The sequence below is a fragment of the Pezoporus occidentalis genome, unplaced genomic scaffold, assembly GCF_034315485.1.
Source record: "Pezoporus occidentalis ecotype Australia unplaced genomic scaffold, CSIRO_AGI_Poc_V1 ctg101, whole genome shotgun sequence".
In the NCBI taxonomy this organism is placed as follows: Eukaryota; Metazoa; Chordata; class Aves; order Psittaciformes; family Psittacidae; genus Pezoporus; species Pezoporus occidentalis.
In genome coordinates this window covers 2,169,430-2,194,534 of record NW_026912791.1, presented here as the reverse complement: position 1 = coordinate 2,194,534, position 25,105 = coordinate 2,169,430, and the positions used below count along the sequence as shown (strand labels likewise).

Here is a 25,105-nt window from a genome sequence, read left to right as displayed (position 1 = left end):
TCAATACACGAACTGCAAAGAGGCCCATGGGAGCTACTCATTGCCCAGGTACTCTTTGTCTTCTGTTGGCTGCCTCCTCATATAAAACCAGATGATCAAGCTGCTCAGTGTGGAGTAATGAAAGTACCCTTCTCGGATTGGCAGGATCACTACTGCAGCAGACTGGCATTGGTAGCTTACACAGCTGAAAACACACAGGACACACACACACAGAGCAGCAGAAATTCAAATGTCACTGTATTGAGTCAGCATCTGATGTGCATTGCTCTGAGGAACTGGGATAGGACATATTTATGTCTCAGCATCAACTCATATTCCCTCAAAATAATCTCAAGTTACTTGAGAGACACTTAGGAAAGCTGAATTGGGACACTTTCAAACAGGTTTCTTCAGGTACAAACTGAGACGTTATTCAGATGCTTTAGCCATTACCTTTTCCCTCAGTAGGCACCAGAGGTGCCTTACAATAAATCCTGGCCCTAACTATGCTCTCAGCTACAACCTAATAATTTATGCATAACTACTACAAGGCCATTTGCCTCCTATGTATGTCAGAATTTGTGGTTTGAATCTTACCCTAGTTATGTGCTTTCATTTCTTTTCCATTAAAAAGAGCTGCTGTGTCTTGGCTGAACAACAGAAACTGAGCAAAACAGCAAAGAAAGAAATAATTCACTAGATTAATGAACCACTAACATTAGCAATACTATATATATTGGTTTCCCTAAACAGTTTCAATGCCTAAAGGCTTTGCCAGGGGGGCATCAGAAATGATACACCATAATTGTTGTTTCTGAAAGTCTCCAGATCTGATTACTGGCACTAAAAGTATCACCATATTTTACTAAATCGAATTAGTGAGCTATTCTTGCTGAAAGCAGCAAAGTGCTAACAGCTTATTGTTACGACATTAACTGCACTAAATGCCTGGGCTTTCACAGACAATAACTAGCTGTGCTGCTGGTAAATGCAGTCCACTGTCCACTGCAGCATACAGCAATTCGCAAAGGAAAAACGTTGATTCTGAATTTGCCTAAAAGAATGCTTAGTGAATTGCCAGAATTTTAGTAAAGTATATGCATGCAGCTGAACTTTTCCATTCCTTTAAAATATCACAACATTGCTGGCCCTCTAGCAAGCAGCAGTATATCAGCTACAATATAAACAGTTTTAAGTTACTGAGAAAACAGAAACCAAACCCACAGTTTACTAAACTGCAAAAGGGCACATTCTAAATAGGCAAATGGGGATGCTTACCAAGAGAATCAAATCTTTTGCTAAGATTCCTCTGCCCAAAGCTCATCACAAAACTGACTTGACCTAAAGGAACAGACACAAAAATACAGTCCTAATATGTAAGGAAAAAAATTACCTAGATGTGTATGTTTAATGTATTCATTGATATCTCAGTAAAACTTCCTTTACCCTCATAGTAGGCCCCACCAAAGTGCACAGAAAAAATGAAATGAAAGAAAACTATTCTTTAACAGAAAGCATTACTTTTCTGGCTTGATAAGACACTATCACATTAAATCTTTTCTAAATACTTTTGAATGCAAAACCACATTTTGATATTTTGACATTATTTCAGGTCAACATACAGAGGTAAACTTGATAGTGCTGAACCATCCCCACAGCATGAAGGGCACAAAGAACTAAATAGGGGTGCATAGAAATGTGTTTTTGTACTAAAAATCTTGTTTAAGACGTTATTTTTATGTGTTTTACATCACATTAAAACCAAGGTATTTCCAGTTTTCAGAAAAGAATACTAGTGTGACCCCAACCCCCGAAGTGATAAGGTCAAGGCAATTACATAAAATGAACTTTAGGAAATCAATATTAATCCAACAAGAATAGTCCATTAAATATTCCCAGCAAACCCAATTCACATCTTCTTTGGACAGCATAAGGTTTAAATAGTACCAGTAATATAAAAACATAAATTCCCTCCTGCACCAGCATTCCTTTTTGCCATTTCAGCTCATTTCTACTCACAATCCACTTACCGATGAGCAACTCCATTCATAAGGACAGACAACAAAATTCAGTGACATTGAACACTCTCTTTTCCAGAACTGAGTTTAAGTAAAACAAACATGAACATACACTAATTCAAACCAACTAAGATAATTAAAAATAATTTAATTAAAACCCCTGCGTACTGCAGTAGAGAAGACCATGTCTTTGTGCTCAGTCTCATCTCACTACTTTCAGTGCCGAAGTCATGGACTTCTGTAGCCTAAGCCACAGACAAGGCACAATGCCCACAGTAGCCACCTCTGCCAGGAAGGACAACTTCCCCCACCCTCAGGGACACTACTGTTTCCTATATCTATATACATATTGGTCAGACTTCAATCACTTCCCATTTTGACACTGAGAATAAGCCAGAGCCAATGAAGTCTAACTGATGGGAAAAATGATAAAAGAAATCTGTTGGCATCAGATAGGATTTCCCATTTGTCATTTTTCTCTTCAGTTCAGAGATTTCAGATTTGTGACCAAAGTAGCTCCTGTATTATACAAGCAATTTGACTCTGCTGTATGGTTTCTATTCACAAAGAAACAGAAGTGCTAGTGAGTTTTATTAAAATGTCACACTTTAATAAAAGAGCCCCAGACATGTTAAGAGAAGATCAGTGACTAAACAATTTGTTCAGAAACCTTTTCATTTTACCACATTCTTAAACAAATATAATTAATTGTAAAGTAACTTGCTTTCAATTAATATCAAGTGTAGAGAAATTTAACCTTTGTATAATTCCCTCATCTATTTTGTGCTTCAAATTTCTTAATCCTTGCCCTGGCCTATACTAGACTGGTTTTCAAGAGACAAGTCACCTGTGTTGTTCTGAAGATGAACGTTCTTTTCCTTCTCTTGATCCTCTTGCTTTTGGGCAGATGGATGCCACTGGCACCCCTATTTTGACTGACTGTTTCTATAATCCTGCAGAGATAGCCTTAACACTAGCACAGCTGCATTACCATTTGCCTTTGTTAAAAACTGACAGTAGTTCACCACTTGTTCTTACTTTCAACTCTGCTTTTTTTACAACAGTGGGAACCAGACCTGTTCCATAAAATCATAGAATGGTTTGCGTTGGAAGGGACCTTAAAGATCACCTAGTTCCATCCCCCACCACCATGGGCAGGGACTCCTCACACTAGACCAGGTTGCTCAAAGCCCCATCCAACCTGGCTGACAACTAATTTTGCTGCTTGTTTGTGTTTACTTTTACCAGTGGTATAGCTTTGCTCTGTCATTTTTACCTCAGCTTGAAGAAAAAAGTTCACATTTATAGTCATGTCTGTTGGCACAAGCTTTTCCAACCCTGGAGAGAGATGAAGGAACAAAGAGTATGAAAGGGATGCTTACGGAAAAAGAACCTGACACATTGCCCAGGGCTTATGGTTAGGTCTGGCACAGCCAGCCAGACATCTAGATAGAGCATGCAGGTGGTGAAGGATACAGTGCTTCAGAATAAGCACTAACAGAAATACAGGAAAAGGTTTTCTTCCTTCCTTTCATCACTTATAAACAAACAAACAAAAAACACCCTCCCAAAAAAGCCCTGCTTGGAAACTACATCACTGAAGCAGTGAACACACAGTAATGGATTTTGTACAAAGGACTTAGTTGGGGCTTCGTGTATGAAAGTGACTTTCCGATTCTTGCAGCTGCACAGTGCTGGCTGCCCTGCCTCCCCTTCTTTGCACAGATGTTACGATGGATATGGCAAGGAAATATGATCCAGCTCACAAACCTTACGTCACTCTCAAGTCTGGTCCTGATGGACATCCAATTGCTCCTCAGGCAGCCAAAAAGCACATTCCATTGACATGCTGCAACTGCTGAGGAGATAAGTGAGTGTTCCCTGGCAAGCAGGCAGGTCACCTGTAAATGCCTTTGAGTCAGAGCATCAGAGGCAGGTAGGAATGCCAGGCAAAAATGACACCAAAAGATTCCCCTCACCCTAAGCTTCATAAGCTCTGTGCCAAATGTAAATAGGCCTGTAGAATAGCCTCAGCCAGCCTGGAAACATCCAAATCACTGGCAGCAGAAATCTCCACAGACCACCCTACGTTAAATGTAGGCATACAGCAGCCTGATCTTCAGTTGAAAGCACTACAGTACAGAAGCAACTGATCTTGCTAAAGAGCTGCTTCCAACCTAGAGACAAAAATGATGGTGACATGAACATCGTAGTATCAGCACAGCAAGGGAAGCTTCTGTGCGCGTTGGCCCTTATGTTTAGTGTGTGTTCATAGCTTTGATGCAGGGGGGTTTCAGTTACCTCTGTAGCATTCTAGCCCATTTTTATCTCTTCACCATCCTGAATACAGCCCACAAATACAGTATTCTCACATTTACAGCACAGTCACCCTCAAGATCTTGGACCTCTTACATAAGTTTTGCAGACCACAGACTGAGTACAAAGACAATGACAACCAGTAAAACCTGCCGGTCAGGTACTATAGCCAGCTGCTGGATGAATGCAAAGATCAAGTGCAAATCACATGGGACGTTCCTAGCACTGGTACATGACACATAGCTGTCACTAGCTATAATATTAACTACAGGTGAGGATGCATGCAGTGGCCTGAGTACAGATTGGATATTAGAAACAAAGAGGACCAGACCCACAATTGCTGCCTTCCAACTGACCTTACTCCCCAAGGACCTTGAAGGCAAACTTAACTACAGAGGTTTCCCTCAGAAACATCTCTATGTAAGTGAGCTGGTATCTATTTACATAGAAATTACACAGGGAAAGAAGCCTAATGCAATTTGGAGTATCAGACAATATACTTAAAAGGTATGCCAGCATCTAGCTAAGACAGCTGAGACAAGAAATGAACTGATCACATGATCACATTCATTGGATATTATCTGATCCAGAAGATGATACAAATACATGCAGATTCTGCATAACTGTGAGGAAACTGGAGCCAGAAGTCTTCCTTTCCCGAGTTAAGATCTACCTGTGATGCTGCATATTATAAAGGACACTATAGAACCCAACAGAATTTCCTCCCAACCTTGTGTCATAGCATCCTTTAGAATTTGCCATAGAGTTTACTAGCTAATATTCAGGCTATTCAGTGAGCATGAGTGATTTTCCACACAACACACTCAACACACTTATACATCCACCTGCATTAATTTATATGACTGCCATCAGCATCTTTAATTTCATCAGCTAGGAATAAAGATAGCTTTCAATATATATGCTGCAGGGCATATGCTGATTATGGGTTGGTGTCAAGAAAGAACATATCCTTCTTGCACACTATTATACAATTACAGGTAAATGTATTATGAGGATTTATATCTTCATTTGAAGCATCTGGTATAAATCAACATCATGAGCAGGATACAAGATTAGAAGGGTCTTTCCTGACACATCAAATAATTTGCTCTGCATCAAGCAAAGCACTTTTTTTTCTTCCCAAATTCCAGTAACTCCATTCAACAGCTTCAATTTCACTTCTATTGCTTTCTTACAGCCTCCTCAGTGTGTCAATCACAAAGCAGAAGCTAATCATCCAAAAACATCTTTTCCACTTCCCCAAACATCTACTAAATAGGAGTCAAGAAAAGAGATAAAAGAGCTAAACTCAGCAACTTATTCTGATTCTCCCCATAGCATTCAAGTCAACAAGGGGGTAATACTTTTTGCTTCAAATCTAAAAAAACATTTATAATGGAGTTTATTTAGACCTTCTTGCTTTAAGTAAGCAAGTTTTTAATCTATCACATACATTCCTGTAATGTAGGTTTGATGTTAATGGGTTGTAAAGTGGGTAATAATTTTCTAACTGACCTCTTCAATCAGATTAGATCATATTATTGACCATGCTGTTTGTTTTATAACCACAATCATATTGTGGAAGAACATCTCTTGCAAGTAGCACATTTGTAAGTGCCCATTAAGGCAAAGGATGACAGGTCTGCATGTTTGGCACTTTTTTATTATTTCTTTTTACCTTGCTGGCAGTATTCCCATCAGCATCCTACAGCTATCTATTTGTATATTTCTGGGTTTGTAATGTCTGCAGGGCTTTTTTGTTTGTTTTGAAAAGATGCTGTGCTGTGAAAGTGACAAAATCTATACATGGTAATTTTTAAAAAGAGCACCCAAATCTACCAAATATTCCTCCAGTTTTGGGATGGTTCTTTTGCTCACTACAATATTTCTTCTTAAGAGTAAATGCTGGACATTGTTTCATGGTGACATCCAGCAGGATTTTTTCAAGCAAACATTAGTAAGAAAATGAGCAGTCATGTGCTGTTTTCGGCACTCATTTCTGCATTCTTTGCATTTAGCAGAAAATTTTGAGCTCTACATTAAGCAGAGACTTGAGCTCCTTATACCTCCCAACCAGGAAAGATACCCTGTGATCAGGAACTGGACTGAGACTGATCTGGTAAGTCCCTGAACCCTCAGGGGCAAAGTCAGCCAAAATATGCTTCAAATCTCAAGTTTCTCAGACAGTGATTTCTACTCTTTTATCACAGTCTGCCATGTCTTCTACAGGTGCCACTGCAGCTTTGAACAGACTGTGATCAGACAAATAGTCTGAGTACAAAATACAAATCTGAGAAAACAGCAGTGGAGAGAAGCAAACAAACAAAACAGACTGGGAACTGGTTTTGTTACTAGAGGAAACAGAGCATCAATTTTTGTCATCCAGCCTTCTAGTGTGGCTTTGGCAAAGAAAACTTTTCTCCTAATATGTCAACTGTTGCTCTTTAAAATGAGGATAATATTTTCCCTCATTCCCCTCACACTTGTTGCTTTGTTGAACAAGTTTTAAGGTTTTTTAGGGCAAGATTTATATTCATGTACTACTCAGCATAATAGTATCCCAATATTAACTGTGGATATTAAACCTGAAAATGCATTCCCATAAAGATTTCAGTTTCATGACATGAGAATCCCAACTAAACCCAGCTGCAGTATTTATGACTGTCAAGCAAGGAAAAAAAAAAATCCTGTCTTCCATTTTCATTTTATTACACTTCACTGAGTCTCCAAATTGTGTTTCAGAGTTGCAATTGAAATGATAAGTACAGAAATGTAAAGGCAAATGCCAGAAGGAGCAGTAGTAGTGTCAGCTACACATTATTCTTTTCTAGCTGCTATTTCTAGTAATGAACCAAGTTGTTTTCCTCCAGTTCAACGAATATAAATATCCAGATATTCTCTCTCAACCTAACTTTTTTCGTTTTCTGAGTTGGTTCACTATGAAATGACTGACTAACGCTGACTTGTAAGCTTTTTATTAAAAAAGCCTTCTCTCCATTACATATAAAGATTTCTCCTACTGCAGGTGAAGTAACTTTTCCAGAATTCCCTATACAAAATGAGACTCTAACTGTTGCTAAATCTGTTACTAAATCCATACTGAATTTTAATGCAGAGTAATTTGAGTAATCTTTACCCTGCAGTAACTTGTTCATTAGGCTGAGCTTTTATGCACCTAAATTACCCAATATAATTTATTTGTGGAAAGTATTTCTTTAGTACATACACAGAGATTATTCAGCTCTTATTCAGGAAAACATCAATTAAGAGTTAAACTGAAGAACTGGAATTCAGCCCAACAACTGCTCATTTTTATCAGTTTGCTTAAATTACGCTGGAACATAGTTTTAGAAAATGGAAACATGGTACAAAATACAGACAGAAGAAAGCGCTGAAGTGAAATTCTGGCATACCACAGCAGAAGTACCTGAGTAAGCTGTCAGTCATGTCTGTAGAATTATGGGATCATTTAGATTGGAAAAGACACTTATTTTTACGACAAGAATGGTGAAACTCTGGAACGGGTTGCCTAGAGAAGTGGTAGATGCCCCGTTATTGGAAACATTCAAGGTCAGGTTGGACAGGGCTCTGAGCAACATGATCCAGTTAAAGATGTCCCTGCTTATTGCAGGAGGGTTGGACTAGATGATGTTTAAAGGTTCTTTCCAACCCAAATGATTCTATGAGCAGAGTCCAAACACAAATCTAACACTACCAAGTCCACTACTGAACTATGTTCCTAAGTGCCACATCGACGCGTCTTTTAAATACCTCCAGGGATGGCAACTCTACCCATTCCATGGGTAGCCAGGTTCAACACTTGACAACCCTTTTGGTGGAGAACTTTTTCCTAACATCCAATCTAAAACTGCCCTGACACAACTTGAGGCTGTTTCGTCTTGTCCTATCACTTGCTAATTGGGAGAATTAGGATGATCATGAGCCAGCAATGTGCCCCTGTGGCCAAGAAGGCCAATGGCATCCTAGGGTGCATTAGAAAGGGTGTGGTTAGTAGGTCGAGAGAGGTTCTCCTCCCCCTCTACTCTGCCTTGGTGAGGCCACATCTGGATTACTGTGTCCAGTTCTGGGCCCCACAGTTCAAGAAGAACAGGGAATTGCTTGAAAGAGTCCAGCGCAGAGCCACAAAGATGATTAAGGGAGTGGAACATCTCCCTTATGAGGAGAGGCTGAGGGAGTTGGGTCTCTTTAGCTTGGAGGAGACTGAGAGGTGACCTCATCAATGTTTACAAATATGTAAGGGGTGAGTGTCAGGATGATGGAGCTAGGTTTTTTTCAGTGATGTCCAGTGATAGGATAAGGGGCAATGGGTGTAAACTGGAGCACAGGAGGTTCCATGTGAACATCAGGAAAAAATTCTTTACTGTGAGAGTGACAGAGCACTGGAACAGGTTGCCCAGGGGGGTTGTGGAGTCTCCTACACTGGAGATATTCAAGGCCCGCCTGGACAAGTTTCTGTGTGATGTACTCTAGGTTACCCTGCTCTTGCAGGGGGGTTGGACTAGATGGTCTTTTGAGGTCCCTTCCAACCTTTGGCATTCTGTGATTCTGTGAATGTCCACTTGAACTGAATGTACTATGATGGGAAGCTAAAGAAACACAAATCTGTACATTCAAATGTCACCTCAATACTGAAACCTTCCTGTCTTACATTCTGTAGAGCTGCTTTGAGTTTTTCAGGCAGAAACAGAGGTTTCTGTCAAAAGCTATTTGGCTTTACAAAGCACATGTCTGAGCTAACTTTTGATTTGAATTTTCAATTTACAAAAAAAAAGGTTATTTTTAAAAAATTTTGTTTTCAAAACTACCAATAACAAAAAAAAGTTGTTAAACATTCAGACTCCCCATCTTTTCCCTATGCCTTTGAATGCTGCACAGCTGTGTAATGGTTAGAGCCTCTTTTCACTCAATCTTTTCCAAACTCTTCTAACGCTGGAATAGCCAAAGCAAGTATTTCAAAACTTATGAAGTAGTTCCATTTTACCAGTCAAAATGCACTTGTGAAAGTAGCAAGATTAACCTACACATTTAATTTTGGAAAACCACATACAATATATATGCAATTACAGTGTATGTTATGAAGATGGTGGTTTATAATCAGAATAAATTGATTTGTGAGTCTGAAATACAGCAAGAAGCAATTATTGTACTTGGCATCTGACTTACTCATTTAAAAGACAGCTCTATACCAGGAACCCTAGTTAAATGTTGCTGAGACTTTTGGTGATGGTAACTTGATCTTAAAAGCTTCTCTTTAGCTCTCACATGTCAATACATTCTTTTGAAAAGAAAAGATCAGCAAAACTGGGTGGTTACAAGCCTTGCTGAAATGTAAAGGCAGTCTTCAATAGACAACACACCAAGACTATAAAATTAAAGAATGAACTCTAGCTAAATAAAGTAATGGTCCTCCAGTGGAAAGACAAAACACAATTAGAATTCACATACTTATTTCAAGATCAATATTTTTCTACTGATTTGCTGAGGAGGCTTTTATGAAATTTAAGCACAGTTCACTTTTAAATACTCTTACCGCCAAAGGGTACGGTAGGCTGTATTAATTCCTTTCCTTTTATAAATCAATAATTAGATTGCTGATTTGCTTAAAGTGCTTTGGAAAAAAAGGAAGGAAGATGGAAGCTATATTTTACTATTCTGCAGCACGTGTTGAAAGGCTCAGTAACTCATACCATCACACTTAAGAAAGATCATGACATTTGGAGATAATGTGGAAAGGGATCAAAACTAAATATGAACCATTTTCTTCACAAATTTCAATAAATAAATACATATATCAATCAAGGCTTACCATGACAGATAGAAATCAGACCTGAAAACAGTTCTTGGATTACGTCCATCTTATCAGTGTAACTTGTGCACCATAGATGCAAGCCCGAAGTCTAAAGTAGAAAGACATTAAGACGATAACAGCTTCTTGAGTGTTAAGTGATACCAGTATGATTGCTGTTAGCTAGAGGTATGGAAGAAATGAGAGTCACCAGAGAGATAAAAAATTGTGTCTTTGCATGATACAGCCCATTACCGTCCATCCTTATTCACCATGTGAGACTTGGAAATGAAATACACTACAGGATCAGCAGGAGCCCACTTTCTTGCAGAGAAGGATTGTGACTTGGAGAAAGAGCACAAATGGTGGAAATCTTCTGTACTTGTGGATGAGTAACCAGAACAGAATCAGGCTCCTACGAATGGATGCAACTTGTATAGAGAAGATGAAAATCCTCTAGAACCTTTGGAGGAATTGTTCAGGATATTTGCTAGCACTAAGCTTCCTAGAGTAGTCTGACTCCTGGGGAAATTCTTAAGGAAAATTATCTGCACTATCTTTGAAAGATTTCTTGAAAGAAGTGAAGATATTCTCTCTCAGAAGGGAATGAAGTGATCTGAAAGGAGTGTAAGAGACAAAAAAAGAATGATGAAAAGTAAGAAAAATCCCCATGCTTTAATCCTTTCCTTCAGTTAGCCACTGAAGTAATAGAGCATTAGTGGCCAAAGACTATCTGGTTTGTCTTATAACTACCCATAAAGACAAAAATTAGGAATTATCACATCCAGTTCTACCCTACCTTGTGGTATTTTCTAGTATCTTATTCTGTATGGTAACTTGAGAAAACCGTATTTTCTCTTTTTTATTCTTTTACTGCAATTTAAAATACTCGTGATAACTTTTTAATCCTTCTTGCCTCAAGAGAAGGCGAATTCAAGTCTTAGCTTGATTATAACATTTATCCTGACTTATTTTACGTTAAAATGGATACATCTTTACTTGCTAAAGTAAAACAGGAAAAGGCTATTCCTTTAACTTTGGAGAAGGTCCTGAACAACTAAAAAAAACCCAAAACCCAAATAAATCAAAACCCCCATTTTTTTTTTCAAAAACATCAGAAAATTTCACCATAAGCTATACAGAAAATAATTCAAATTCTGGAGCATACAGTTGACTTCAGGTTTTTCCTTCAGGAATTGAGGGTTATTAAATGAAAATATTTTATTTAGTTCTGGAAATCCCACTTAAAAAATTACTGGAGGCTGGGAGAATACTAAATAGAATTGTCAGAGGTATTTACCCTGATTGTCCATTCTTCCCAAGACATGTAGTTTTGTCCCAGTATATACAAGATAACGGACCAGATGGACCTTTATGTGTGAAATACTCATGTTATAAGACTGGAATTAAAAAAAAAAAAAAAAAAAAAACCAAAAAACCACCAAAAAAACCACAAAAGTACAGTTCCCTCAAGTCAGTGCTTTGTGCCAAAGCTAAGATTGCCAACCAACAGAAAAGTGCCATAATCGAAAATAAGGATATTGTTCTAATAAAAGAGAAGATGAACATTGAAGTTTCCCTATGAATCACAAATTTTACACTCCAAATTAATTCTGAAAAAGAACAGTGGAATGATAAAGGAGCCATTGGTTGAAGAATGACGGAAGGCAGAAAGGACCTGGATATTTTTAATAGTGATTTACATCATTAGCATATTTTCAATATATGAATTTCATGTTAATTAATACCTAGTTAATGCATTAACATATTGGTGTATTAACTAGCATGCTTTCATATCTAGACAATTAAGCCAATGATGTTGCTCATCCTCTTATTGGTAATAATAAAAAAAAAAAAAGTAGTAGTAATAATTTGGCATAAACTTGATTCCCAGTATGCCTGGTAGATCTGTATATGATCTAGTGCATCTTATATGGGAAAACATACTCATTCCTTCCAAAAAATCCTGGCACTGCAGACAGTGCCTTGAGGTAGCAGTTTTTCGCCCTATGTCATAGGGTCCCTTAACGTTCTTAAAAATCAGAATTAGATCAAAGAAACACAAGTCAATCATAAATGGCCAGGGAAATGTCTTTTATGATTCCCCATTGTGAGCTCCAACTTTTTTTTTTCCTCTATTTCACTATTTCTAAATATGTTTTGATCCAATAAGAAGTTATGACTCACCTATTGCATATGGAGATTAAGCTTTTTGGGAGCATATAGATGCCCCAAAATTGCCCTAATGTGTGGGCTGGAGCAGCCTGATACTAGAGAGTCTCTCTTATGTTACCCAAGCATCACAAATGCCCCACTCCTGTATGAATGCCAGGTGCTGGGTTGTGGATCCCTGAAGCTTTCTTGCGTTCTAGCAGCAATAAAGCAAATAATGCCTAACCTTTGCTGACAGATAGCTGCATAAACAAAAACCAAGTTCATAGTGAGCAGCAGCTTTCTGAAACAAGAGATAACAGTAGTAGCGGAAATTGATAATTTTGCAAGTTTTGTTTAGGAAGGAGGCACCAATCCACAGCTTAGTTTTAATCTGCTCTACAGAAAAAACTATATTGCTTTTGGCATCAGATAAATACAAAAAGGAGACTGAGGAGATTAATTAGTTTTAGTTTACTGAATGCCCTTCATTATTATTGTTGGAAAAATGCACTTAGGCAGCTAATAAGGAAAGTATTTTAACTCTAATGGACATAAACATTGTATTAGGTTTTGGCATTAGAAAATGGAAGCAGAGTTGTCCTAAGGCTGGCTGACATATTAAACATTATCTTCTATTCTTCCACATTAGAAATGTTAATTGAACAACAAAAGACACTGATACACCAGTAAAGTTCTCAAGTATTAGCAACCTTCCCTGGTGACCTGGCAATACTGGATAGGTGAACAGCTGCTCAGGAGTGCAACCATTATGAATTTTATTCCACTTAATAGCAGATGCAGGAAATGGTAGGTTATATTACAGATCAATACACAGGCTAAGGGAACCTGACAACCTTTGGTTAGAATCAAAAGAATAAATGGCATTAATTAATTCACAGAGTTGTTGAAAAACATACTATTTTTTTGTAACTGAGACAGACTGGAAGGGCTCTGCTCTGAAATACAATATTGACTAACGTGAAAGCAGCCTTAGTTGTAAGTATTCTGGCCACTGTAGAACATGTAAATTCTATTTAAGAAGCCACTCGAATCTTAATTATTTGCTTTTAAAAGAATCCTCAAACATTTAAGTGACATAATAATACCTAGCTGTACTGAATATACTTATTTTAATAATAATGGCATTTATAATGACAATGGTTTTTTAAAACTATATTTCATAATGTTTGCAATTATGTTTATATATTCATAACCAACTAACTCTGACACTAAGGTTAAATGTCAACAGCATGTGGGAAACTACAGTTACAAACTTCATTTATAACTGGAGTTTTTTTAAACTTATCACTTAAGAAGAATTGTATATCAGAAGTATTTCAGTCTGAAATTGCATTCAGACTGCTTTAGACTCTGGATACATTCATATGATACAGCAATGTAAAAGGTTATTTCTACAGCAGGGGTTAGCACACATTAACTCCAAAGTGCTGCACAAAGATGCTGAAAACAGGCTCACAACCACAACAGTTTATTAGCAGGGTCCATCACTGATGGCATATATTGAGTCTAAAAGGGAAAGCTACTTCTGGGGGAAAAGAGGGAGGGAGCAATGGAAGGAGGGAGGGAGCATGGGAAGGAGGGAAAGACTGGACTATCTTTGACGAGGGGCAGCTGCTGCATGGCTGGTTAATAGTAACTTCTACAGGCAAATTATTGGGCCCCCTACTGCAAAACAAAAGCTGCAATCAAGGGGTAGAAAAAATGGTGCAAAGGGGTGACTTGCATGAGAATCTGCCGTAACAGCAATATCAGAATTTATAGCTGCAAGACCAGTGGAGCAACAGCACAAGAACTGCAAGGGAAAAATACTGTCCTTTTGACAGACTGGGGATTTTGAGTGATTTAATCTGTGTTTTTATTTAGGAAAACAAAAAGGGAAAAGCTGAGCTCTTTAGACTACACATCTAAGACAAAATGTCATGTCACAATACTATCACCTACCTGCCAGAAAAACTCTCTCTCCCTTCCTTAACATATACATACATGAAGTCTAATCTTCTATCTCTATTTAATTTTTCTAGTGATTTTTCCTACATCCCTGCTCAATCTTTGCTCCCAGACCTTCCCAGGGTACAGGAGAATCTTCTGCATAACCAGAATTTAGCTACCAGGAACCACCTGCTATCAGACATGACTCAGGAAGACTGTTTTACATCTCTGCACAGCATTTGTTACCTACTCATCAAAAACATACCCCCCAAAAAATGAGCTAGGGAAGAAAGTGAAGGGGTTTACTCATCAAGCTAGTTCTTGAGAAGACTAGTTCCTGAAGTGACTACTGAACTGTCTTTCCAAGGTAAATATGAACCAATCCTGTCTTCTGTGTCATCAGTGAACAGAGATAATACCATTTGTTCCTGGGGACAGCTGCCTCTGTACCTGGATCAAAGCAGTTCCAGGCTGGAGAAGTCAGCCTTAATGGATAATGACAAGACACAAACCAAACAAAGAAAAAATATGATGAGTCATTCTAATTTGATCTTTGTGAATTGCTGGGAGAATTCTCTGTATGCATTATCAAAGACAGATCTAAATACAAACACTGCCATTAATGCATTACCTTTCACTGACACAATGCCATTCTGAGAAAACCTGCAGAAATTCTGTATATACACCTTGTACTAAAAGAGACATGAAATCACTGTTAAATTCACACTCCTTACACTCCATCTTATTAGCTCTTACAGTTTTCCTTTCTTCCAGCAATAACTGAAGCCAGTTGTCATAATCTGCAGACCATGTAGTCATGAATGCCCAGGAAAAATATGAGTAGGAAAAATCTACATGGGCTTGTCTTCTGTACCTCATTCCTCCAGCACAAGCAGCTAAGATTGCTTGACTACCTTCTTCTAAACTGACTGTGACTAAGTCAAATGCTTCCCAAATCAATGCTTCCACTTTCCATCTCCAGACACGTTAGGGCATGATGGGAAATGTGAAGGCCAGAGCATCCTCAGTACTTTGTCCACATATTTTACATTCTTATCTTTCCGTACATTTTTGCTCTGCTGTTCACCCACAGTAGCACCTATTCACAACCTGAAAGAGTTGTAATGTCTTATTTTCCAGGATGACCAACTACTCACTGTTGTTTACAATTCACAAGCAAAGCCTGACCCATCCTGCTGTACATCATCTTCTCCCTGAGCTTAATATTTTAGCCTGCTAGAGAGCTCTTTTCTCATTTACAGTTCAAGTATTCTTTGAAGTCTTTCATCTACAAATATAACTGGCCCACAAACTATACTCTTCTCTCCATTATTTGACTCAGCCTCCAAGTTTCCTTTCTCCTATACTCCTGTTTCCTTTCTCCCTCTTGCTCATATTCTTGGGGTGTCATGGATTTATTTGTAGGTATGAAAGATTACTAATAATAAGAAATTAAGTAGGCCTTCCCTTTATTGTGCACTTGTTCGTCGTATGGTTTTGTGCCATATTCTTGGAGGGGGGAGATATTCTTGTATGCCACTAACTTTAGAAATATGCATATGTGAATGGAAATCACATTCAGAATAAAGATGGAGAAGGCACCTGATAAACTGGAGGACTGATGCTAGAACCAGGAATAGGAGCATGCCTTTTAAATCCTCCTGATGGAGCAGAATCATTTGTGACTGAGTATCACCTGGGAGCACTGACCATCCTGAGCATCAGAGCCCTCATATATACTTTTAAAATGTTCCAAATCTAGAAGCAAATTATGAAAGAAGTGACAATGTAGTTGTGATTCCTGGCTGGCCATTACTATGAACTCCAGAAGTGATCCTGTAATACTGAACTTCTCTGTATGAGCATCCTACTAGGAAATTGTTTCAGCACGCTCTCTTGGGGATGCACAGCAGGATGACCATCCAATTAAAATCCACATGTAGTATTCCCAAAAGCCCAGCACATTAATCTTCTGTAACTGTTAAGCTGCAGATACTGCATCTGGAAGAAGTCATACAACAGTCTTTCCATAGCCATAAGTTTCCTGTAATTTTGGCCAGGTTTTCCAGACTTGCCTCTGATTTTATCGGGACCCATCTGGTGATTGTCTTTTCAAGCTGCATTTTCAGTTAGATAATGAGGGATAAATGTTATTATTACTGCCTGTAGCCCAAGATGACTCATAGTCACTCTAGCAAAAGAATTCTTGTTGAAGTGGATGCAGACTTCAAGCACCTCCATGTAATTTTACCAACTGCTGAAATTAGTAGCAGTCATCTTTTTTAGCTATAAATTCTGCTATTTGAAGTCCATTGCTCATTTTCTGAAGTCCTTTCTGAACTCCTCATAAAGACATTCTCTTCCAGCCATGTAACATAATGGACATGGATTTGTTCTTCAAATTAGATAGTTCTAGTACAAGAACAGCAACAGCTACAAATTCAGAGGAGGTGCTGACGGAAATACATTCACCCAAAATAATAATCAGCGGCACATAGATATCTCTGTCCTGTCCTCAACATGTGTTGTGGTTTAGTCCCAGCTGGCAACTGAGTACCACCCAACCATGCACGTCCCTTCTTCCCCCAGCTTTATATGCTGAGCATGACACCATATGATATTGGATATCCCTTGCGTCAGTTGGGGTCAGCTGTCCCAGCTGTGTCCCCTCCTAGTTCATTGTGCACCCCCAGCCAACTTGATGGTGGGCTGGTGTGAAAGGCAGAAAAGGCCTTGACTCAGTGTTATCACTGCTCAGCAGTAACTAAAACAGTCCTGTATTATTAACGGTTTCCAGCACAAATGCAAAACCTAGCCCATAATAGCTGCTATGAAGCAAATTAACTCTGCCCCAGCAAAAACCAGCACAAGCTACAAGTCACCATTTCATATCCACCCACAAGGTTAAGCCTCCAAGAGGTCAGAAATGGACTTCCCCAGCACAACAAACTCTCCTGACTAACTATGGGACTGCGCAAATATTCCCAGAAGCTGGGAAATCAGGACTGTCCCTGTTTTGACGGATGAACCTTCCTGCATAGTATTTACAGCTTTCAGCACAGTGTTTTTTTAAATATAAGTAATTTAGTTTAAAAATAAGCAAATTTTGATACAGTAGTATCTTGGAAAGTGACAATTCAAAAAAGTTACCTTCCTTATTTTAAGGCTATTGGATCATTTTGGTTTGGATTTGCATGAGACTTTGAATCAATCTATTTATTCTGTGACCATGTTACTAGGTATTTGCTGTAATTAAAATAAGTAAAAAAAAAAACAACAAACACTTATGAGTGACTGGACTGATTGTATCTCTTGAAGTGAATCCATAAAGCAAATACACAAATTTAACACAATTCTCACCGCTTGTGTTTCTAAGTACTACATAAACGTGATAAATTGAAAAGTTATGTAATTAATGTATTTTCCATACTCTTTTGTCTGCCTTACCGGCTTTCTGCCCTCAAAGTATTTCCCATGGGACCCTTAACTTTTTTATACCCTTAAGCAACCTAAAACAGCTGTAAACTTTAAAAAATAATCATCAGCTAGTCCCAGAACTGTATTTCTTCACTCTACTCTCAAAGGTGGTTTCCTTGCAAGCATCCCCCAAGACCTCAATGGATAAACTTCAGTCATGCTGTAGCAGCGTGGTTTTGTGAGCCTACAGGTTAGTCAGGTATCATGTCTTAAGATACAGAAAAGTAAGCTTTGCTCTTTCTTCAAGAGTAGAGAGCTAATTTCCTATGCTTCTGCTTTTAACCTGAAAAATTACCCTGAACAACGAGCTCAATAAACTGTGGTACTTCTCATATTTATACACTACAATTTGTTTCTACATGGTGTCCTGTGAGCTTTGCCCAATTAGGGTAATGAACAACTGAAGGATAATACAGTTTTAGCTAGTCATTTCTCAAAATATTTCTTCTCCCTCAGATACAAAGCGTTCTGCTCACAGTTTAACATGTTACTGACACCTATGGGTATAACTCATTTGTGCCCAGTTGCAATGCTGTGTGTGTAAAATCTTCAGGAGCCAGCTGTAATCCCTTAATGTTACAAAAAATAGAATAAAAGGAAAATAACCCTTTTTTATCTATTTCAAGGACTGCTGCAGAATAAATTTTAAAACTATGAACAGCATAACTATGCTGATATAACCCTCTCAAATATTATTTTAATTGTTAGGAGAAAAAATAAAAAGGACAAACTGTGAAGAAAGACAAGTCTAGGCAGTTGTAATATTTGATGGGAATTAATAAGAAGCCCAAGCTGAAATATTTAAATTCTGATGAGTTTCTCATGCAAAGGTGGGTTAAATCTTGCAAGGAGGAAGATTAAAAAGAAGAAAAATCTTTCTTCCTCTCTGTGGCTACTGATGTACACAGAGCTGCTCTTAAATAGGTTGTTCTAGGGGAATACTACATCCTTCCCCTCAAGCCTTTTTGTACACGTGCTTTTCTTTCTCTTTCCAAAGAGAAAAAAAATAGTATTGGCAACAGAGTATATCAATAGCACTAAATAAGCTTTCAAGTAAACTTCAGCTTATAGGCTTCCAAAAGTCTCCAAATTGGTCCAATCACAGCTTTGGACAGAAACTCGGGTTCTTTCTTTTGGAAAATCATTAAATCAAATCATGCCATTACAACTTATGTACAATGAAGTGGACTTTTCTAAATGCAGAATTCTATACTCAAAGGGAAAAAGTACTACACAGATGGCTTAATCCACTCTTTATTCCAAAGTGAAGAAAAGACAACTGTGGGCGAATCAAAGCTGCCAAATATTAGTATTCTACTTAGCTTTGCCAAAATACATATGCTGCAGAGCCACTATTTAAGTGCACATCACAGAAAATTTTATACAGGAATAGACTTCTACATTTTCTTCAGCACAGCGTAGTTTGACAGGCTATGACAAGGTTTCTACAGGCCAAACAGCATGTCGTGCTTTAAGCCCAGCCGTAACTCAGAAAGCCACACAGCTGTTCTCTCACTCCCCCCACCGCTCCTGGAGGGATGGGGAGGAGAATCGAAAGAATGCAACTCCCACAGCTTGAGGTAAGAATAGTCCAGTCACTAAGGTATAACAGAAACCACTACTGCTACCACCAATAATAACAATGATAAGGGAAATAACAAGGGAAGAGAATACAACACCTCACCACCTGCCAAACGATACCCAGACTGACCAGAGCATGATCTAGCCCTTCCAGGTAACTGCCCCAGTTTATATAGCAGGCATGGCATACTGCGGTATGGAATACCTCTTTGGCTAGTTTGGGTCAGGTGTCCTGTCTCTGCTTCCTCCCGGCTTCTCCTCCTCCCTGGCAGAGCATGAGACTCAGAAAGTCCTTGGTCAGAGTAAACATTACTGAGCAGCAACTAAAACCATTGGTGTTATCAGTGCTGTTCCCAGGCTGAAAGTCAAAAGCACAGCACTGCACCAGCTACTAAGAAGGAGAAAAATGACTGCTGCTGCTGAACCCAGGACACAGCAGTACAGCATCTGAAGCAGCTATCAGCTGATCCTAGTTTTACAGACACTGTAAAGGCAGTACAGGCAGGGGGGTTGGAACCAGATGATCTTAAGGTCCTTTCCAACCCTAACTATTCTATGATTCTATAATTGTTCAGAACTAATATGTTGCAGATCTATCAATTCACTATATATGGTAAAATGACATTCCTTATAACAATAAAGTATAAGCACACAATTTCATTTCAGTAGGTATGCTGCATTTTTCAATAGCTAAAGATAAAAGCTTAGTTTTAGTACACAGTTTATGCACAGTTTTATTGATTTAAACTGAAATTGTTCTGGCAGTTCTACTAGCTGAATTCTAATTTTTTTGCACTTTTCTTTCCCTGGTATTATTTTTCAGATTTTCTTCCCTTTCAAAATCAATTTACTCGTGACCTCCATCAAATGAATACTCTGCCTCTTTTTCAAAACCACTTAACATTTTCGTTTAGAAGCCCATTTTGCCAGAATTCTCTCATATTGTTCTTCTCTATCTAATTCACAACAGACATGTTCTGTGCACCAGAAACAAGAACAAATACTTGCACAAGTTGTTAATTTTCTGCACTAATGCTTATGTATAGAAGGGTGATTTATTAAATATCCTCTTGAAATTAGCAAGTATTTTTCGTACTTTTCAAGGGTTTTCCTGATAAGAGTCAACTTGAAGGGAACTAACATACTTTTCCTTTAAAAAATAATACATATCAGAAGAAATTACCCTCAGCAGAAAAGCGATTACAAATTCCTACCCTGAAATGGAGCTAGGTAACTAAGTGGCACATAACTCCTCGGTGAGTCAAGACTACATGTAGACAATTACGCATGTAGAAGGGGCTCAACATCCCAGCCAGTCCAGGGAGCCCAAAATTACACTGGCTGATTGTTTGACTTAGCTACCCTTCTCTGGAAGTTTTCAAGAAGTCTGGGATTCAGACTTGGTGAAGCCAGGTCATGAAGTTTCTCCTATACTTCACTTATGCCAGCACAACTCCCTGTAGGGTCACTCTCTAAATTTCCTGTGAAGTAACTGCAGCTAAGAAAAACAGTGTCAGACATCACACACCACCATATCACAGTACAGATGCACTGCAGCTTCCCTTGTGTTCTCCAGGGGAGTAAGCGTATCTTTTCCTGGTGCTGTTGGTATCTTCTGCTGACCAGCACAGCTATCTGGCCAGCACATTTTACAGCAAAAACCTATGAGAGATGAGGAATAAGATCAGTCTTTGTCCCTCCGACTTCCTGTGCCTGGTTGCCTTTCACCTCTTTCTGTGATTGCACATGGACGTGACATGCGCCTCGAAGAGCCACCGAGGGAGCCTCAAGTCCTCGACAGGACCTGCCCAGGAGCCGGCAGCTCAGCTGACGAGAGCGAGCAGCTGACTCACACGGGGCGGAGCCTGGAGCAGCGGCACCAGCCCTGAGTGGGTAAAAACCTGCCCCAGGGAGCGCGGGCAGGGCAGCGGGATGGTGAGCGCTCGTCGTATGAGCAGGGCCCGGTCCGAGAGCTCTGCTCTGGCTGCCCCGGCGGTGGCAGCGTAGGCACCCAGACAGAGCCGACGAGAGGGGAGGCTGCAGTGCAGAGCTCGGGGTGTAGAGAGGAGAGTGCCTGCACTGGTCTGGTGAGGGGAGGGTGCACAATGGGCAGGGCTGCACTCGGTGCTCCCTGGTGGAGGTCCTCCTGCAGCAGGGGCTGAGCTGCGGGATGCTGTTAATAGACTGCGAGATGTCAGGGAAGCTGAGAGGAAGCAGGAATGCTTGCTCCACGCCCAAACGGTGCAGGGGCCTCGAGCTTCACCTCTACCTCATGGAGGAAAGAAGGAGGCCGTTAACCTCGGAAACTGGGAATTAGTGACAAAAAAAAACAACAAAAAAAGAAGGAAAAGGACAATCAAAAGCAAGGGGCTTCCCCCTAAATCCCTTGTCCCCACACAGAACCGCTCTGCTGTCCTGCAGGGGGCTAATGAGGAAACGCACTTGAGCCAGAAACAGCCGGCTTATGCACTGGTAAAGAAGATCTCTACTGGTGCTGCCAGGAAGAAGCAGCGGGTCCTAGTAGTAGGGGACTCTGCACTGAAAGGGACAGAAGCACTTGTCTGCCGGCCTGACCCCGTCTCAATGGAGGTGTGTTGCCTACCAGGAGCACAGATCAGGGATGTGGCAGAGAGGCTGCCTGCTCTAGTAAGTCCCACTGACTATTACCTGCTTCTGGTGATACATGTGGGTGCTAGGGATATAGATAGTAGTAGCCTGGGGAACATAAAGAAGGACTACAGAGCCCTGGGGGAGGTAGTTAGGGGGTCTGGAGCTCAGGTGGTCTTTTCAGCAATTCTCCAGGATACAGGGGAGGACCCAAAAAACGCTAGGAGGATTGGCCAGGTTAATAAATGGTTAAAAGGGTGGTGTCATAGTCAGGGGTTTGGGTTCCTTGAACACGGGACCCAAGTTTGTAGGCCAGGTCTAGTGGGGGCTGGTGGAGCTGGTCTGATAAAGAAGGGAAAGAGCAGTTTTGGTAGGAGGCTTGCAAGGCTGGTCAAGGAGGCTTTAAACTAGATGTGTTGGGGGAGGGGAGCATCATTCCATCCCAACACACCCAGTCAGTTGCCAGCACCTATACTAAATCTTGGAGCAATGTAGAGATATCCCAGCCGCTCCAACCAATGAGCCAGCTTCATTTGGAGCTCAGCTCAGATGCCTGTATACAAATGCCCGTAGCATGGGGAACAAATGAGGAATTAGAGATGTGTGCACATCTGTGGGGGTATGATGTAATAGGCATCATAGAAACATGGTGGGATGGCTCCTATGACTGGAGTGTTGGAATGGAAGGTTACAGGCTTTTTTAGAAAAGACAGGCCTGGCAAGCGGGGAGGGGGAGTTGCCCTTTATGTTAGGGATAGGCTGAAGAGTATGGAACTCTGGGGACAGGTGAGCAGTCCACAGAGAGTTTGTGGGTCAGGGTTAAAGGCAATATAGCTATGGAAGACATTATTGTGGGGATCTGTCACAGACCGCCTGATCAAGAAGAACCTGTGGATGAAGCACTCCACAGACAGATAGGAAAAGCCTCACACTTGCAGGCCCTTGTTCTTATGTGGGACTTGAACCACCCTGATATCTGTTGGAACGACTACAGCCTGGCACAAGCAATCCAGGAGGTTCCTCGATTGTGTGGAAGACAACTTCCTTCTGCAAGTCATAGAGGAGCCAACAAGGAGAGGTGCCGTGCTTGACCTCGTGCTCACCAACAGGGAGGGGCTCATTGGAAATGTGATCCTCCAGGGCAGCCTTGGATGCAGCGATCACGAGATGGTCAAATTTGAGATCCTCAGGACAGTGAGAAGAGTGTGTAGCAAGCTCACTGCCCTGGACTTCAAGAGAGCAGACTTTGGCCTCTTCAGGAACCTGCTTAGTAAGGTTCCATGGGATACAGCCTTAGAGGGCAGAGGGGCCCAAGACTCTTGGCTGATATTCAAGGATCACCCGGTACAAGCTTGGGAATGTTGCATCCCAACTAGAAGGAAGTGCAGCAGGAGGGCCAGGAGACCTCCTTGGATGGATAAGGAGCTGCTGAGGAAACTTCAGGGGAAAAAAGGAGCCTTATAATAAGTGGAAGCAAGGACAGGTGGCATGGGAAGAGTACAGGGATGTTGTCCAGGAAGCTAGGGACCAGGTTAGGAAAGCTAAGGCCCAGTTACAATTAAACTTGGCTAGGAGTATTAAGGATAACAGGAAGGGATTCTATAGGTACATAGCAAATAAAAGACTAGGGAGAATGTAGGCCCCCTCAGGAAGCTCTCGGTAGAGCTGGCTACACAGGATTTGGAGAAGGCTGAGGTTCTGAATGACTTCTTTGCCTTGGTCTTCACTGGCAAAGGCTCTGACCACACCACCCAAGTCTTGGAAGGCAGATGCAGGGACTGTGAGAACGAAGACCTTGTGCCCACTGTAGGAGAGGATCTGGTTCGAGACCATCTTAAGAACCTGAACGTGCACAAGTCCATGGGTCCTGATGAGATCGATCCACCGGTCCTAAAGGAGCTGGCAAATGAAGTTGCGAAGCTGCTGGCCATCATATTTGAGAAATCATGGCAGTCAGGTGAAGTTCCTGATGACTGGAAAAAGGGAAATATAACCCCCATTTTCAAGAAGGGGAAAATGGATGACCCAGGGAACTACAGAGCAGTCAGTCTCACCTCTGTGCCTGGCAAAATCTTGGAGCAGATTCTCCTGGAAGGCATGCTAAGGCACATGACAATCAACAGGGTGTTTGGTGACAGCCAGCATGGCTTCACTAAGGGGAAATCCTGCCTGACCTATTTGGTGGCCTTCTATGATGGGGCTACAGAACTGATGGACAGGGGTAGAGCAGTTGATGTCATCTACCTGGACTTGTGCAAAGCGTTCGACACTGTCCCACACAACATCCTTGTTTCTAAATTGGAGAGACATCAATTTGATGGATGGACCACTCAGTGGATAAAGAACTGGCTGGATGGCCACACACAAAGAGTTGTCATCAATGGCTCAATGTCCAGCTGGAGACCAGTAACGAGTGGTGTCCCTCAGGGATCGGTGTTGGGACCGGTCTTGTTCATTATTTTTGTCGGTGACATGGACAGTGGGATTGAGTGCACCCTCAGCAAGTTTGCTGATGACACCAAGCTGTGTGGCTCGGTTGATACCCTGGAGGGAAGGAATGCCATCCAGAGGGACCTTGACACACTTGTGAGGTGGGCTGATGCCAACCTCATGAAGTTTAACCATGCCAAGTGCAAGGTCCTACACCTGGGTCGGAGCAATCCCAGGCACAGCTACAGGTTGGGCAAGAAGAGATTCAGAGCAGCCCTGCAGAGAAGGACTTGGGGGTGTTGGTTGATGAGAAAATGAGCATGAGCAGGCAGTGTGCGCTTGCAGCCCAGAAAGCCAACCGTATCCTGGGCTGCATCAAAAGGAGCGTGACCAGCAGGTCGAAGGAGGTGATCCTGCCCCTTTACTCTGCTCTTGTGAGACCGTGCTTGGAGTATTGTGTACAGTTCTGGTGTCCTCAACATAAAAAAGAGATGGAACTGTTGGAACAAGTCCAGAGAAAGGCCACAAGGGTGATCAGAGGACTGGAGTACCTCCCGTATGAAGACAGGCTGAGGAAGTTGGGGCTGTTCAGCTTGGAGAAGGGAAGGCTGTGTGGAGACCTCCTAGCAGCCTTCCAGTATCTGAAGGGTGCCTATAAGGATGCTGAGGAGGGACTCTTCATTAGAGATTGTAGTGACAGGACAAGGGGTAATGGGTTAAAACTTAAACAAGGGAAGTTTAGATTGGATATAAGGAGGAAATTCTTTCCTGTTAGGGTGGTGAGGCC

At 40.8% G+C, this 25,105-nt stretch overlaps 1 protein-coding gene across 1 annotated transcript in view; it reads right to left on the bottom strand.

Annotated features, from left to right (window-relative positions):
* The window catches only part of RET (ret proto-oncogene), a 202,025-nt gene extending 177,879 nt beyond the window's left edge, over window positions 1–24,146 (bottom strand). The window contains exon 1 of the mRNA XM_062613569.1: window positions 24,139–24,146. The gene's annotated coding sequence lies outside the window, so the exon portion shown is untranslated. The remainder of the gene's footprint in view (window positions 1–24,138) is intronic.
* Window positions 24,147–25,105: the final 959 nt, after the last annotated feature.